Source organism: Vipera berus (genome assembly GCF_964194415.1).
Source record: "Vipera berus genome assembly, chromosome: 2".
Classification (NCBI taxonomy): domain Eukaryota; kingdom Metazoa; phylum Chordata; class Lepidosauria; order Squamata; family Viperidae; genus Vipera; species Vipera berus.
In genome coordinates this window covers 258,818,293-258,834,380 of record NC_138203.1, presented here as the reverse complement: position 1 = coordinate 258,834,380, position 16,088 = coordinate 258,818,293, and the positions used below count along the sequence as shown (strand labels likewise).

Sequence of the window (16,088 nt, the reverse complement as noted above, 5' to 3'; positions counted from 1 at the left end):
TTGTGTTATGACCAGTAAATGAACCAAGGACCACGTTTTTCTCTGCTCACTGTGAAATATTTGAGTTTTAATCTCAGCTGCCAAAACAGGAGGTGAGAACTGCCTATTTTTAGTTGACTTTGGGCGGCCACCAGACAGGAAGGAAATACAGGAAGGAGGAGAGCCACTTTAAAAACATTGAAATAACATCTGGTTACTGAGGCCGGATGCTTAGAAAGGACTGGCCCTGAGACATTGAAATGATCTGCCTGTATAATGAAGACTGGATTATTGATACTTTCTCTGAGTGGTTTTGTAGTAAATTGTCCTTACCTATCCTTAACTTCAGTGCTTACTAAAGTTACACACCCCAGAGAATGACCTGCACATAAAAAGAAAACAAACCTCCACCAGATATAGAGTAGTACTTTCTATTCTGATAGGATCTTTCTGTACTATCCGGCCAAGATCTTTCCCATTATGTGCTTCCTGACCTTTAAACTAGAAATACTTAGAGTCAAACTTGGCACTTTCTGCATACAATGTGGTGTCTCTGGCACTAAATATACTGGGCAGGGGGGGGAATTCCAAAGAAACTAGTTTTCCTTTTAAGTACTAAAGTCATTGGATTGTGGTCTGGAAAAGGTCTTTGGCAATATTCCCACTTTGTGAACATTAGTAGCCAAATTCTTAGATATCCAAAATATTCTTGAAAAAAAATCTTGAAAAATACTTGAAAATAAGTACATTTTTGCATCACCATTTTTGTGTCTTCATGCATCTAGCAGCTCTGTCCATTTTTCCCCCCATTCTCTCTTCCACAACCAGCTCACTTTTAAGAGACTTGACAGATGCAGATTGCTTTGAACAAGGTTCTCTCTCTCTTTTTCCCCTGTTCACTTTTTATACCCTTAAGGCTTTAGTCCATTCTGTCTTTCAATAGTTTTAATGACACGATCCAGTGCATATTATACTTACCATCTTATTTTGTAACTTCCACCAGTTATATTTTCTGATATGATATCTGACAGTCATCATTCCCAGGAAGGTCTGGTCCGTTAATTTTCCATGTAATGTCAGGAGCATTTTTTGGCAAAACCTTTATCTTCAAATTAATACTGGCCCATTTATCCCTTTGTAACTTTCTTAGTCAAAACCTTGATTAAGCTCTTTGCTGTTGTTTTAAAGCCTTTGGAAAGTGTTATGCTCCACTTTGTTTTTTTACTTTCTGTAATTTGGAAGGAAGGCTGGCTCACTAGGAAATGTTCTTTGTTCCGCTGTTTTCAAAGACCTCTCTTCAACTGTAGATTGATTATATCCCCAAGCGATTAAGAAAGTGAGGGTTTAAAAGGCTGTGTAGGTAGAATAAGCCAGCCATTTCTCCTGTGAAATCTAGCCTCTCTACTCATGAGAAGACTAAGTCTTCCATCCCTTGTGAGGAACAGCTGTCCAAGGTACTGATAGGCTTTCTCTTGTTATCTTCTTTACCCAGAAAGACTTTTGCCATAAACGCTGGTTGGCATGCATTTTGCTGTGCCATGTCTGCCATTTTGGACACATCTAGTATGCCACAGAACTTTACCTGGAAACCAGCAACTCTGCAAATTCTGTGCAAGAAAGCCAGATGAAGCTTCCTGTGGGAAGAGTTGTATTAGAAATGAATGAATGAATGAATGAATGTATGAATGAGAATGGTCTGTAATCAAAGGAAAGAGTAACAAGTAAGTGTAAATACAGGCAAGGGAAAAGTGTAGGAACTGGTGCTTCCATAGTAACTGTTTCAATATTGCAATCAATGTTGAAGCTTCAACACAGCCACAAATATTCTCTGTGAATAGAGCAATGGGACACTTGCACTGTTACCATTCCTTTTTTATTTCTACTTAAGTCTTCTAGATTTAGTTGCAAGATATGGATCCAATATCTTTTGCCAGTGAATTCTTAAAAGAACTGTTGTGTAATTGCTGCCTCTGTAGTTTTTAACCATGAGGCATGCAATATCCAGTTCAGTCGCCATGTGTATAGATTTTAACCGCTCTGTTAAAACAGAATGTTGCCCAAATATACCATCATGGAGGTAGACTAATCTATACTCCATACACCATAATGTATATAGTTCAAGAATGTCTAATCAGGAAATTTTAAGGCACCTGGGATGATCTTATTGTATCCACATCAGAAGCAGTTAGATGGCTAGCTTCCTTAAATATCTAATTGTAACATCTATCCCACTGCAATTCTATGCCTCCATATTATGGTGATTTTATTATGGCTTATGCTTTATTTAAACTAAATTTGTACATCAGTGATTCCATGACCTCTGTAGATGCCATACACTAAATAAATAATCCCCTTTTTCCTTTCTGCTGGGCCATTGCACTGAGCATTAAAGACCTGCAGTGTTTAGCTTTTCTTCTGCTTTTCCCATATTACATATTCCATGCACAGTTAGAGTCATTTCATTTGCTGTGACATAATCTTGTTTATTTATATTTATTTGCTTTATGAGCTTTTATAGCATCTGTTCCTCCTGCCATCCAAGTGCAACCATAAACAGGATGTTGCAAATGCAAGCTAGACAGCTGAAATTCATAAGAGAATTGCTGCCATATTTTCAGAATCAGCTCTGGCTGTACAGGATGGCCAAAGTTACAGAGATAAAACTAAGGCAATAGAGGAGAAGCCATTCCAGAAAACAATAAACTGAGCTCCAGCATATCAAAGATCTTGCTTATATACAAATATTTTTTTATAAAATGTATCATAAGATCATAATGTGGGCCATTTGGGCCATTATGTTCAACCTTTTATTTCATACAGGAATCCCAATTAAAGCATTGACAGCATCTGGTCAAATTCATTCTGCAAAGAGAAGCCCAGCGTTTCGCAGGATAATTAGCTGTACAAGTAGTCCTTAAATTAACCACAATTGGGACTGGCAAAATTGGTCATTAAGTGAAACAGTCACTAAATGAAACCATGACAGCTTGCAGTCGTCAGCTTTTGTTTGTTTTACAGACCTGTGAAGGCCATAAGTGTGAGGCCTGTTGTTACTTTTTCATCACTGTCATCACTGTGGATGGTCAATAAACAAGGCAGTCACTAAATGAGGACTACCTGTATTATAAGAATGTTTTTCTTCTTTTCAAATGGAATCTGCCTTTCTAGAACTTAGGATGGTTACGCTGTGCCGTTCATTTCAGGATAATCAAATCAAATCATTCCATTCTTCTATGTGAGAATTCTTCCATTAGTTGCAGAGGACCACTGCAGGTGAAACAAATCCAGATTCTTAATAACGTATTTCTGTTCTCTCAAACCCTGTTTGAAATGCGGCACCCGCAAAATTTGTATTTGTATTTGTATCATAGAAGAGAACAGAACTACAATTGCTTTGATTTAGAAACATATTTCTGTTTAATCTACCCTCAAACTGCATTGTCCTATGGTTGTGGTAGCCATTGTATGTGTCATTCAGCCTGTGCTCCAATATTCTTCTAAGATTTTTTTCCCCAGAAATAAATATTGCCAGGCTAAGTATTTCTGTTTAGGCTGGTGCTGTTGTTATTTCTTAACATTCTTACATTAATTTGAATTTGGTTTCTGTCTTCTCCCAATTAGTTGTTTCAGTACAAAACACCAATAGCATTTCTTATGTGAGAAAACCCTTTCTTTCCTCTTACCTCCCATTTGCAATTTATTCTTGGGGTATCAGTGACATCACCGTGCCATTTGAAGCAAGTTTTAACATAATTTCAATGTCTGATTTTTAAAAAAGGCAGGTTGGCAAATAATATGTAGTCAGTTGACTTTTCTCCTTTCTATATTCTTCTCGTCCATCAGAATGACTGAAGCATGTCACAAATGTGTAGAAGCTAATTGGTCTATTCCCACAGCTATCGTTCAGTGGAAATCATTAATGTGCACTGCAATATTTAACAATTGTTTGGATCTAACATTTCCTGCCATAAGACTTATGTTTTGGGGTAGTTGACAAGGAGAGGCTAGATCAAGCTAATATTTATGGGATTCAGCAGATTATCATTTCAGTAGCTCCATTTAGAATGTGGAGAACAAATATTTTTGGTGTGGATCAGATTGGTGTCTTTGTTTATTTCCCCCCCCTTCCCTTTGCAAAATGGGGTTTCTCATTTTTCAATGAGTCATTGGATCCCCCATGATGTGTTTAGACATTGATTGTCAATCTTGATTTAGCTGGCTAACATGACATACAATTTTGTTTTTGATGGTTAGATATGTTTGCAAGTACACTTCGCTCTCAAGATCAAGATGAGGTGTTAATACCACTTTGTAATGCCTTGTTAAGACCACACTTGGAATATTGCATCCAGTTTTGGTTGCCATGCTATAAAAAAGATGTTGAGGCTCTTGAAAGAGTGCAGAGAAGAGCAACAAAGATGATTAGGGGACTGGAGGCTAAAACATATGAAGAACGCTTGCAAGAATTAGGATGTCTAGTTTAATGAAAGGAAAAACTAGGGGTGACACGATAATAGTGTTCCAATATTTCAGGGGCTGCTAAAAGGAAGAGGGGGTCAATCTGTTCTCCAAAGCACCTGAAGGCAGGACAAGAAAAAATGGATGGAAACTAACCAAGAGGAGAACCAATGTAGAATTAGGGAGAAATTTCCTGACAGTGAGAACAATGAATCAGTGGAACAACCTGCCTCCAGAAGCTATGAATGCTCCAACACTGGAAGTTTTTAAGAAAAGACTGGGCAGTCGGACTTCCGGTTTTGCACAGTATCAACGTAGCCGAGGGATTGCAGGGCTCCGCACCCTACAGCTGGTTTTTACACTGCCAGGGGACCCTTAAATGGGTCTAAAGTCATCCAGAGAGGTGACAAAGAAGGAAGGCACTCTGTCAATCATGGAAAGCTGGCGGTCTTTCCATTTGATCCAGGGGGAGCCCTCCAACCCAACAGGAGAAAGGCCAGCCATATCCCGGTGTCTAGCCTGAGCTACCAGCACCAGAACTCCAAAAGCACCAACTAAGAACAACAGTGAACAGTGTGATGGAACCTAGGTAAGAATATTGATCTTCTCTTCTTTAATTTGAAACTGATTTCCTGGAAAAGATCCCCAAGAAGCAAAAAAACCACCTGAAAGTGAAGGAAAGGGATTACAACCCCATCCCTCCATAGATGGAAGCAGGGATTTAATTTTTTAGGGGACAGAAATATATTGAAATGGACTAACGTAAAATTATAATCTGGAAAAAAACTGAACACTATGAAATTGGCAAGACTTTTCATTTGAAAAAAATATGGTTGAAATTATAAGAAAATATTTTTGTTTTGTTTTGGAGATTGAAAAATAAATAGTTACTGCCATCTTGTGGTGGACGAAAGTATAGAACTATAGCTACCCTGCATCAGAAATTGGCAAGACACCCAGAAACAGCACAATCTGCAAGAGTAACACTTCAAGACAAGACAAAGATCTTCCAGGAGGAAATGCATGATGTGTTGCAATTAATTCAAAAGAGAATTGTCTCAAATCATGATGAGATTAAAAATAATTTTAATGACTTAAATGAGCACATATCTGACCTAAACTTACAATTAAAAAATTCCCACAAAATGATGATAAAGAATGAACAAGTAAATCAGATAATGGAACAAAACCCAGAGGAAAGTAATTTAAAGATGGAGGCTACAAACAAAGAAAAATATAGTTTAACACAGATAAAGGAGAATTTGCCAGATTTTGCTATAATATTGAAAATGGAAATCTTATTTTTCAGGATCTCTAAATAAAATAGGATAAGAAAAAAGATTTGACAAAATGGACTATAGAACTGTCAAGAGAACCACTAATCTGAGAGTCAAAAAAAGAAAAGAGAAATTGAGGGAGAAGGAATATGGAAACTTTTCAGTGAATACAAATGGGTGAAATCCCTACTTAAAAGCACTTCACCAAATTTGTTTTTCCCATCTACCATAACATTTATAAAAATACAGGAAGAACCCCTTGGTAAGCTGAACACACTGATTTGGAAAGTTTCTTGGCAAAAGAAGGTGAGAGCCAGACCTAAGAGAGATGACTCAACCCACCAGATGGAGTTTTACATGATTAAACACCTTTTGAATATGGTTAAAGGAATAGTTAAATTTTGAATATGAATGGGTTCTATGGCAAATGTGATTTATATGTAGTATAGTATTTTTTATGATATGGGAAATGTAAAAATAATGGGATGACTTAGATGAATAAAATTTTTGGATACTCAAATGTAATCAATTTGGAAAATATTATATTTGATAAGAAATGTTTTGAATACTGAGGGGAAACTAAGCTCAAACAAGAATAGTCTGGAGCCAAATTTAAGAGAGATGATTTGAATTACTAGATGGAGGTAATGGTGGGATTCAGCCAGTTCACACTAGTTTGGCAGAACCGGTAGCTAATTTTTTGTTGCCCAGGCCCAGAATGGACTTCCGGAAGCGGCATCCACACAGAGAACCAGTTGTTCACATATTTGAATCCCACCACTGGATGGAGTACTATATGACAAAATACCTATTTGAATATGGGGTAAAAGAATAGTTAACAAATGTACAAAATGTTTTGGATATCTAAATGTAATCAATTTTGAGAAAACTTTAATCGATAAGAAATATTTTGACTATTGAGGGGAAACTAAGCCTAAATAAGAACTTTGAAAACAGGACTTATAGCGATTTACATAAGATGGTTTTTTTTTTGCAAAAATAATTGTACAATAACATATGTCTAGAACAGGTGTTACATACTGATGTTATTGTTATCCATACAAACGCTAGAAAAATGCTTATACTTAACTTTATATGTATTGAAAGTACCAAGAACTATATCTGCTTAATGTTGGAAAAAGAGAAGATCAAGGAAAGATATTTCCAGTTAACATATTGATTATAAAATTAAAGAAATTTAACTATTACTGATGGTCATTAAATTTATGAATATATGAATATGAATATATATAAAGAAGAGACTGGACAGCCATTTGTCTGAAATGATATAGAGTTTCCTGCCTGAGCAGGATTGGACTAGATGACCTCAAAGGTCCCTTCCAAGTTTAATATTCAGTTTAGACTGACACACAGCTATTGCACTATCTGGACAGTGTTAGCTTTGTACCAGTTGTCCGTGCTCTGTAAGCCTAATAAAAGTTGGTTTGCAAGTTGGATAGCGATACCAATCCACTCCAGTAAATAAATAGATCAGGAATTTTGGAAACTAGAATGCTCTATCCAGTCTGTGTTTACTGTGGGGTGAATCATTGGGTAGAAAGGAGACGCCACATCCCTTTTCGTAGGAAGCCAGGGGTTTTTTTGTTTTGTTTTTTTGGATCGTGTGAGAGCTTATTTCTGTTTTTTTGGATTGTGTGAGAGCTTATTTGAAGCCTTTTCTGTTGTTTTCTTGCGTTTCCTGCTTCCCACATACAAACTCAGGACAGTCACCAATTTAAAGCAATTTGTTTCAAATTCAGTAAAGAGCAAGGTTACTGGGCAGACTTTCTGCTCCACCTTATCTACCCTTGCTGTGAAAAGCATCCATTTATTTATTTAAGAAAACAACTGTCTTTCTGTGCATATTACTTGATAGGACTTGTCTGCCCTGGGGAAGGTGGAAAGTTTCCCTCAGTCAGGAACAGATTGGGAAAATTGTACTCATAAAACTGTGGTTGCTCCGAGTCTGTGAATAGTTGCGTTGTAGGACTGTTTCCTCCTGAAGTGAACCCTGACTTGGTTGAGACGTGACCATTTGCAATGCTATTTGTAGCATGAAGAGGTCTGGGAAGCGGCTGTAACACTCATTTTCCTCCAGAAAGAAGAATTCTAAGTTTAGGGCCAAGAAAATGGAGAGCAGAGCCACACCTTTGAATCCTATGAGAAAAACTAAACAACCAACACTTCAATCAACCTCCCAGGACCCTAACAAACCTCCAAAGGTTTTAGCACTATACCTCAATGCCTTGATAAAAATGAGGGGGTTTTAGGCCTTCCAGAAGGCTAAGAGGGTGAAGGCCTATATCAGGGGTAGGCAACCTTGGCTCTTTTATGTCTCATGGACTTCAACTCCCAGAATTCATGAGCCAGCATGGCTCAGCTTGGAAACTCTCCCTTTCCCCTCAGCATGGCTGGCTCAGGAGTTCTGGGACTTGAAGTCCACAAGCCATAAAAGAGCCAAGGTTGCCTACCCCTGGCCTATATGATGACTCCCCAGAACACTTCCCCAGATAACTCTCCAGATGTTAGCTTGAGGAGGATGAACCAATTCGAGGCACATCTGGAGGGAAGTTTCTCAAAGGCTCCTAGCAGCTAGCTGAAGGACAGCTGTAGCAGGACAGCCCTGAGGCTTCAGGTGGGGAAAGCGCGCAGCTACAGCATGTTGATAATGAGGAAGAGGAGCTGCCTTTTGCACCGGATTTGAAAACAAGTAGGACACAGAAAAGGCAGGAACAGTGAAGGTCAGCCTGATTATTCATGAGGAGGCAGCCTTGCCCTTCTTGATTGGTTGCACGAGAAGCTGGCTATTTAGCACAGCAGATGGAGGCAATGCTGGGAACAACATGTTCATTTCCTAGCTGAGTGTTTCCTGGTCGTTGTGATTCCTGCCTTGCTTTGATTGACACTGTGCCTTGTGAACTCTACACTTTTCTTGCCTTGTGAGCTCTCTTGTGCGTGGACTTAATTTTGCCTGGTGGGTTTATCTCATTTGGGAAACTTTCAAGTGCCTTATGGACTCCTTGGCCATTGCTGAATGGATTAGCCTTGGTCAGCTTTTAGCTGGAAATTGGGTTTTTGGTGAAGGGAATTGCTGGGGAATATTAATAAATCCACTAACCCACCATTACGTGTATGTGTGAGTAAGTGGGATAGCACAGCCTGCTGGAATGCCAGAAGGAGGATGTTCTGTAAGTTAGGGGCAATCATGGACAATAGGCAGTATTTCAGGGAAGGAACTTGAGTATATCCATACTATCCAATCTGGTGGGATCAGCAGATGCCCCCAGGGAAAGGCAGTTCTGAAAATAGCCCTGTTAGGTGCCAGGTAGAGGGTTCAGGCTAATGATCAGCATCTTGAATTGCATCTGGAAGTAAAGTGGAAGCCAGTGCAGTTTGAACAATAGGAATGTTACCTAGATGTGCCCAACATTGCATGCACATCTGCCTTCTGGACCAGTTGTAACTTCTGACTGGGTGCATGGTTCTCCTCCAGTCCTCACAACAGCAGTATGTGGTAGGCAGATGACATCTGACAAACTGCATAGCTAAGTAGAGATTTAACACTAGCTCTTTTAGACAGTGAAGCAGTAGGCGTGAGCCTAAATGGATTCCAGAAGATGGTAGAGGACAGGAAGGCCTGGAGGAACGTTGTCCATGGGGTCGCGATGGGTCGGACAAGACTTCGCAACTAACAACAACAACTTTTAGACAGGCATCATAGCCCCTATTTCTCAAACATCTAGATATGTACTATTACAATTCTTATTACTTTCTCATACTTTCTATGAGAAACTCTATCACTTCTGGACAGATTGAGGTTTGGGAACGCATTGTATTCAGAGTCTTCTAAAACTAAAAAAACCCTATGCGTGCATGCATGTTTGTGGCACAACATTTATATTTTGTATTCTGTTTGTTTTTTGTATTCTGCATTTTCTGATTAGAAACTTTTGACAGAAGGTGTTAGCCCAGTGGAATTCCAGGAAACAGCTTTCTTTATAATAATGTTTACACAATTTCTTCCATTAGACTAAAGCTGGATGCACTTAGTTGCCTATTATGTGACAAGTGCATTAGGAAAACATTTTTTGAAGGTTTTAAAAAATTAATATAAAACCATATGTACTGCTGTCTGGTGAGTTAACTTGTAAAATATCTCTGCAAATAAGATAGCTTACGTGATCCACTGGAGAAGGAAATGGCAACCCACTCCAGTATCTTTGCCATGAAAACCCTATGGACAGTACCAAAAGGCAAAACGATATGACGCTGGAAGATGAGCCCCTCAGGTCGGAAGGCATCCAATATGCTACTGGGGAAGAGCAGAGGGCTAGTACTAGTAGCGCCAGAAAGAATGAAGCGACTGGGCCAAAGCCGAAAGGACGCTCAGCTGTGGATATGTCTGGTGGTGAAAGGAAAGTCCGATGCTGTAAAGATTCTTTCTCCATAGGAACCTGGAATGTAAGATCCATGAATCAAGGAAAGCTGGACGTGGTCAAACAAGAGATGACAAGACTGAACATCGACATCTTAGGTATCAGTGAACTAAAATGGACAGGAATGGGTGAATTTAATTCAGATGACCATCAGGTATACTACTGCGGGCAAGAATCCCTCAGAAGAAATGGAGTAGCCTTCATAGTCAATAAAAGAGTAGGAAAAGCAATACTGGGATACAATCCTCAAAATGACAGAATGATCTCAGTTCGAATCCAAGGCAAACCATTCAATATCACAGTAGTCCAAGTCTATGCCCCAACCACCAGTGCTGAAGAGGATGAAATTGACCGGTTCTATGAAGCCCTACAGCACCTTATAGAACTAACACCCAAAAATGATGTCCTTATCATCATGGGGGATTGGAATGCTAAAGTAGGAAGCCAAAAGATAACTGGAATAACAGGCAAGTTTGGCCTTGGAGTACAAAATGAAGCAGGGCACAGGCTGATAGAATTTTGTCAAGAGAATACGATGGTCATAGCAAACACTCTTTTCCAACAACCCAAGAGACGGCTCTACACATGGACATCACCAGACGGTCAACACAGAAATCAGATTGACTATATGCTCTGCAGCCAAAGATGGAGAAGCTCTATACAGTCAGTAAAAACAAGACCAGGAGCTGACTGTGGCTCAGACCATGAGCTTCTCCTTGCAAAGTTTAAGCTTAAACTGAAGAAAGTAGGGAAAAGCACTAGGCCACTCAGGTATGAATTAAATCATATCCCTGTTGAATATACAGTAGAGGTGACAAATAGATTTAAGGGATTAGATCTGATAGACAGAGTGCCTGAAGAACTATGGACAGAGGTTCGCGACATTGTACAACAGGTAGCAACCAAAACCATCCCAAAGAAAAAGAAATGCAAGAAAGCAAAATGGCTGTCTGAGGAAGCTTTGCAAATAGCTAAGGAAAGGAGGGAAGCGAAAGGCAAGGGAGAAAAACATAGATATGCCCAATTGAATGCAGAATTCCAGAGAATAGCTAGAAGAGATAAGAATGCCTTCTTAAATGAACAGTGCAAAGAAATAGAAGAAAACAATAGAATAGGGAGGACCAGAGATCTTTTCAAGAAAATTGGAGAGATGAAGGGAACGTTTAATGCAAAAATGGGCATGATAAAGGACCAAAATGGCAGGGACCTAACAGAAGCAGAAGAGATTAAGAAGAGGTGGCAAAATTACACAGAAGAACTATACAAGAATGAGCTTAAAGTCCCTGATAATCACAATGAGGTGGTCACTGACCTAGAGCCAGACATCCTAGAATGTGAAGTGAAGTGGGCCTTAGAAAAGCTGAGCAACAACAAAGCTAGTGGAGGTGACAGTATTCCAGCTGAGCTATTCAAAATCTTAAAAGACAGTGCAGTAAAAGTGCTACACTCAATTTGCCAGCAAATTTGGAAAACTCAACAGTGGCCACAGGATTGGAAAAGATCAGTTTACATTCCAATTCCAAAGAAAGGCAGTGCCAAAGAATGTTCAAACTATCGCACCATTGCACTCATTTCTCATGCTAGTAAAGTCATGCTAGTAAAGTCAAGCAACAGTGAGAACTGGACATGGAACCACTGATTGGTTCAAAATTGGGAAAGGAGTCCGGCAAGGCTGTATACTGTCGCCCTGCCTATTTAACTTATATGCAGAGCACATCATGAGAAAGGCAGGGCTAGATGAATCAAAAGTTGGAATTAAGATTGCCGGAAGAAATATCAACAACCTAAGATACGCAGATGATACCACTCTAATGGCAGAAAGTGAAGAAGAACTAAAGAGCCTCTTGTTGCGGGTGAAGAAGGAGAGTGCAAAACTTGGGTTGAAACTTAACATTAAGAAAACCAAGATCATGGCATCTGGCCCTCTCAATTCCTGGCAAATAGATGGGGAAGAAATGGAGGTAGTGACAGATTTTATTTTCCTGGGTTCCAAGATCACTGCAGATGGGGACTGTAGCCAAGAAATTAAAAGACGCTTGCTCCTGGGGAGGAAAGCCATGGCAAATCTAGACAGCACACTAAAAAGCAGAGACATCACCCTGTCAACAAAAGTGCGTATAGTCAAGGCTATGGTCTTCCCAGTTGCAATGTATGGCAGTGAAAGTTGGACCATAAGAAAGGCTGAGCGCCAAAGAATTGAGGCCTTTGAACTATGGTGCTGGAGAAGACTCCTGCGAGTCCCTTGGACTGCAAGGCGATCAAACCGGTCAGTCCTAGAGGAGATCAATCCGGACTGCTCTTTAGAAGGCGAGATCCTGAAGCTAAAACTCAAATACTTTGGCCACCTAATGAGAAGGAAGGACTCACTGGAGAAGAGCCTAATGCTGGGAAAGATCGAGGGCAATAGAAGAAGGGGACGACAGAGAATGAGGTGGCTGGATGGAGTCACTGAAGCAGTAGGCATGAGCTTAAATGGACTCCAGAATATGGTAGAGGACAGGAAGGCCTGGAGGAATGTTGTCCATAGGGTCGCGATGGGTCGGACACGACTTCGCAGCTAACAACAACAACAAACTTCCCCATCTCTGATTTAGAAAGAAAAAAAACCCCATCAACACTCTCAGTTGAGATATTAAGAGTATTGATATTAATAAGACATGGGGACTAATACAGCCAATAAGGATCTATCTTGTGCTTTCTTGGCTTGGCCTCGTATTGTAAGTTCATTCTGCCTTAGAGGTCCTATGATGCACTGGTGGTCAAGGTGCTGTGCTAGGATTGAGGAAACGCAAATTGATGGAAACTGAATGTGAGATTTGGGGATCTGACCAAAACTTGGGAATAAGGGAAAATGAAGGCCCTATGCAAACCATCCTGAAACCCTTAAAAAGTAGGTATAAAACTAACCAACCATCATTCTAATTTCTATTGTTGAACCAGTGTTTCTCAGGAGATCTTGGCTTTGAAGAGGCTAACGTTTTTCTTTGTATAAGGTCTAGTTCAGGGGTCTTCAAACCTGGCCCTTTAATGACTTGTGGACTTCAACTCCCAGAATTCCTCAGCCAGCTTGCCTAAGGAATTCTGGGAGTTGAAGTCCACAAGTCGTAAAAGGGCCAAGTTTGAAGACCCCTGGTCTAGTTAGTTATACATCCATATACAAGTCCTTAACTTACAACAGTTTGTTTAGTCACCATCACTGAAAAAAGTGACTTATAAGCATTTTTCAGACAATCGTTGCGGCATCTCCATAGTCCCATGATCAAAATTCAAACGCTTGGCAACTGACTCATATTTATGATGGTTGCAGTGTCCCAGGGTCATGTGATCCCCTTTTGTGACCTGACCAGCAAAGTCAAGGGGAAACCAGCTTCACTTAACCATGTTACTAACTTAACAACTGCAGCGATTCACTTAACAACTGTGGCAAGAAAGGTTGTAAAATGGGGCAAAACTCACTTAACAAATGTCTCACTGAGCAACAGAAATTTTGGGCTCAATTGTGGTCGTAAGTCAAAGACTACCTGTACATAAAATGGTGTTTCCTCATTTTACTCTCAGCCTGATATAGGCAAGGTGGGTTGAAAGAGAATGAATGACTTAATATTTTAACTGAAAAATTGGGCTTCAGCTACTCTTCAGGTCTTCTGGAAAACAAATAAGGGTCTGGAGGCCGCCTCTTAAGAGCTGCACCATGCCAATTTCTTATCTTTAAAATTAGAATAATGATGTTTCAAATGTAAGTCCATAGAATAGGAAACCTGACCAAGGCCAAAGGAGCATCAGTTTGGGAGTCTAGAATTATCCTTTAAACATTTTTGAAGCTAAGTAGGGGGGGTGAGTTGAACAGTTGAGATGTTGCTCATGAGCTTCAAGGTATGTCAGACTTGAATTCATCATTGGAAGATAAACTTAGAAAGGCATTAAATAATTCTTCCTTTCAACCAGGGGCCTCCAGAAAGGTAATCTAAAATGTCAGAATGCCAGCGTGCCCAAAGCTTGGTCCATCTTAATGTTTGTCACACATAAAAGGGGATGGGACTTCAATTTTATTGTTATGGATGCCATCTTGACTTTTTTTGACCATCTACTGCAGATACCCCTACCCTCAACTAGCATCTTTGAGGGATCAGCAAAGGAGAGTATTTGTAGCTCAGGGTTGAAATGAGGGGCCCTTGGTGGTCTCTGAGCTTGGTTATTTTCTTGTAGACGCTTCATTACCCAAACTAGATAACATCATCAGTGCTACTACCTCTGATGGTGTTACCTAGTTTGGATAATGACATGTCTCCAAGAAAACAACTAAGTTTGGAAAGCACCAAGGATACCACCCCCAATCTTGAGGTGTGTTTGAACTGCAATACCCCAAATGCCCAACTAGCCTCACAGGGGAGATATTCAGAATTAAGTTAAGATTCCAAGGAGGACAGTCAAATTCCCTTTTCTTTAAAATAGAATATTTCATCAAGAGGAACGGTGTTTCTTTTCTTTTTTCTTCTTGGAGGCAGATTTTGCTTTGCCAAGATGATTGTTGCAGCAGTTTAGATTGTCTGCCAACCATTATAATAGAGTTTTACTACTGTAGGGAAATAAAAAGCCAAAGATAAGCCCAACTTATTGGAATTTAAACAACGTAAAGATAACAGGAAAGAACAAAGAAGAAAATCCATCAGAATAGTCAAAAGCATCTGTGGTAGACCAGCAAGACCAGTCAGGAACTTAGCAGTTCTTAAAATAAGCTACAGCCAAAAATAATTTAAATTAGAAAGATAAAAACACAAAAAACACCCTACTTTTCCTATCCGAAAACCAGCTTTGAATTTCTATAATAATAATAATAACCAGGGTCAATAGTGATAAACGTGGCAGAACTGAATCTGTGTGATTTTACAAAGCGATTATTCAAAATATCAGCATGGTATTAAAAAGTAAAATACATTCTTGCCTTTGTGTGGGAGTTGATTATGAGGTGTGCTTAGCATGTATAATTATTGATAGAAGAGAATATATGCCCCACATGTATGTCTTATTATAGGTTGTCATCTATTCATTTAATCCAGTAAAAAATAATAAACTTTAATAAACACACATACCTACCCACAGGCCCATCTATCGAAACGTGCAGTTTTTCTGCAGTTATTCAGTGTATGTATTTTGTGTGTTCATTTTCCTCATCTTTTTTCTCTTCTTCTTCGTCCTGTTTCTGACCTTTTCTTTATTTCTCTACATTCCACCCCTTTCTGTTCTTTTACCCTGTCTCTTTTTCCACAGTAGCCAATGTTAAGTCTAATGTAGCTTCCTTGTCCCAAGTTCCAATTGTTATCTGCAGATGGTCAGCAGATCGTTGTTGTTGTTGTTGTTGTTAGTTGCGAAGTCGTGTCCGACCCATCGCGACCCTATGGACAATGTTCCTCCAGGCCTTCCTGTCCTCTACCATCTTCTGGAGTCCATTTAAGCTCACACCTACTGCTTCAGTGACTCCATCCAGCCACCTCATTCTCTGTCGTCCCCTTCTTCTCTTGCCCTCAACCTTTCCCAGCATGAGGCTCTTCTCCAGTGAGTCCTTCCTTCTCATTAGGTGGCCAAAGTATTTGAGTTTTAGCTTCAGGATCTGGCCTTCTAAAGAGCAGTCAGGGTTGATCTCCTCTAGGCATAAAATCCTGTTTCTTCCTTACAAGGGCATTGCATTCTTTGCTGGTGACGCATTTCCAAATGCAGATGATGAATTTCAATCTCAAAAATGGTTTAGCACCTCTCTGGCATAAAGTAATAAAGATTTTGATTTGATTTGGCTTAGGATCCCAACAGCTAAAGCACAATTCTCCTCCAGGGGATCTTTACCCAGCTTAAATTATTGGATCAGTTGGGGGTGAACAAAAGCACGATCTGTTGTGATACCAGTATGGAAGCTTCTCCTTCTTCTTCTAATATTGCTTTGGAT

At 39.7% G+C, this 16,088-nt stretch overlaps 1 protein-coding gene across 1 annotated transcript in view; it reads left to right on the top strand.

Moving 5' to 3' along the window:
* Positions 1-16,088, top strand: part of PTPRG (protein tyrosine phosphatase receptor type G) — a 702,650-nt gene that overhangs the window by 98,799 nt on the left and 587,763 nt on the right. The gene's annotated exons all lie outside the window — the stretch shown is intronic.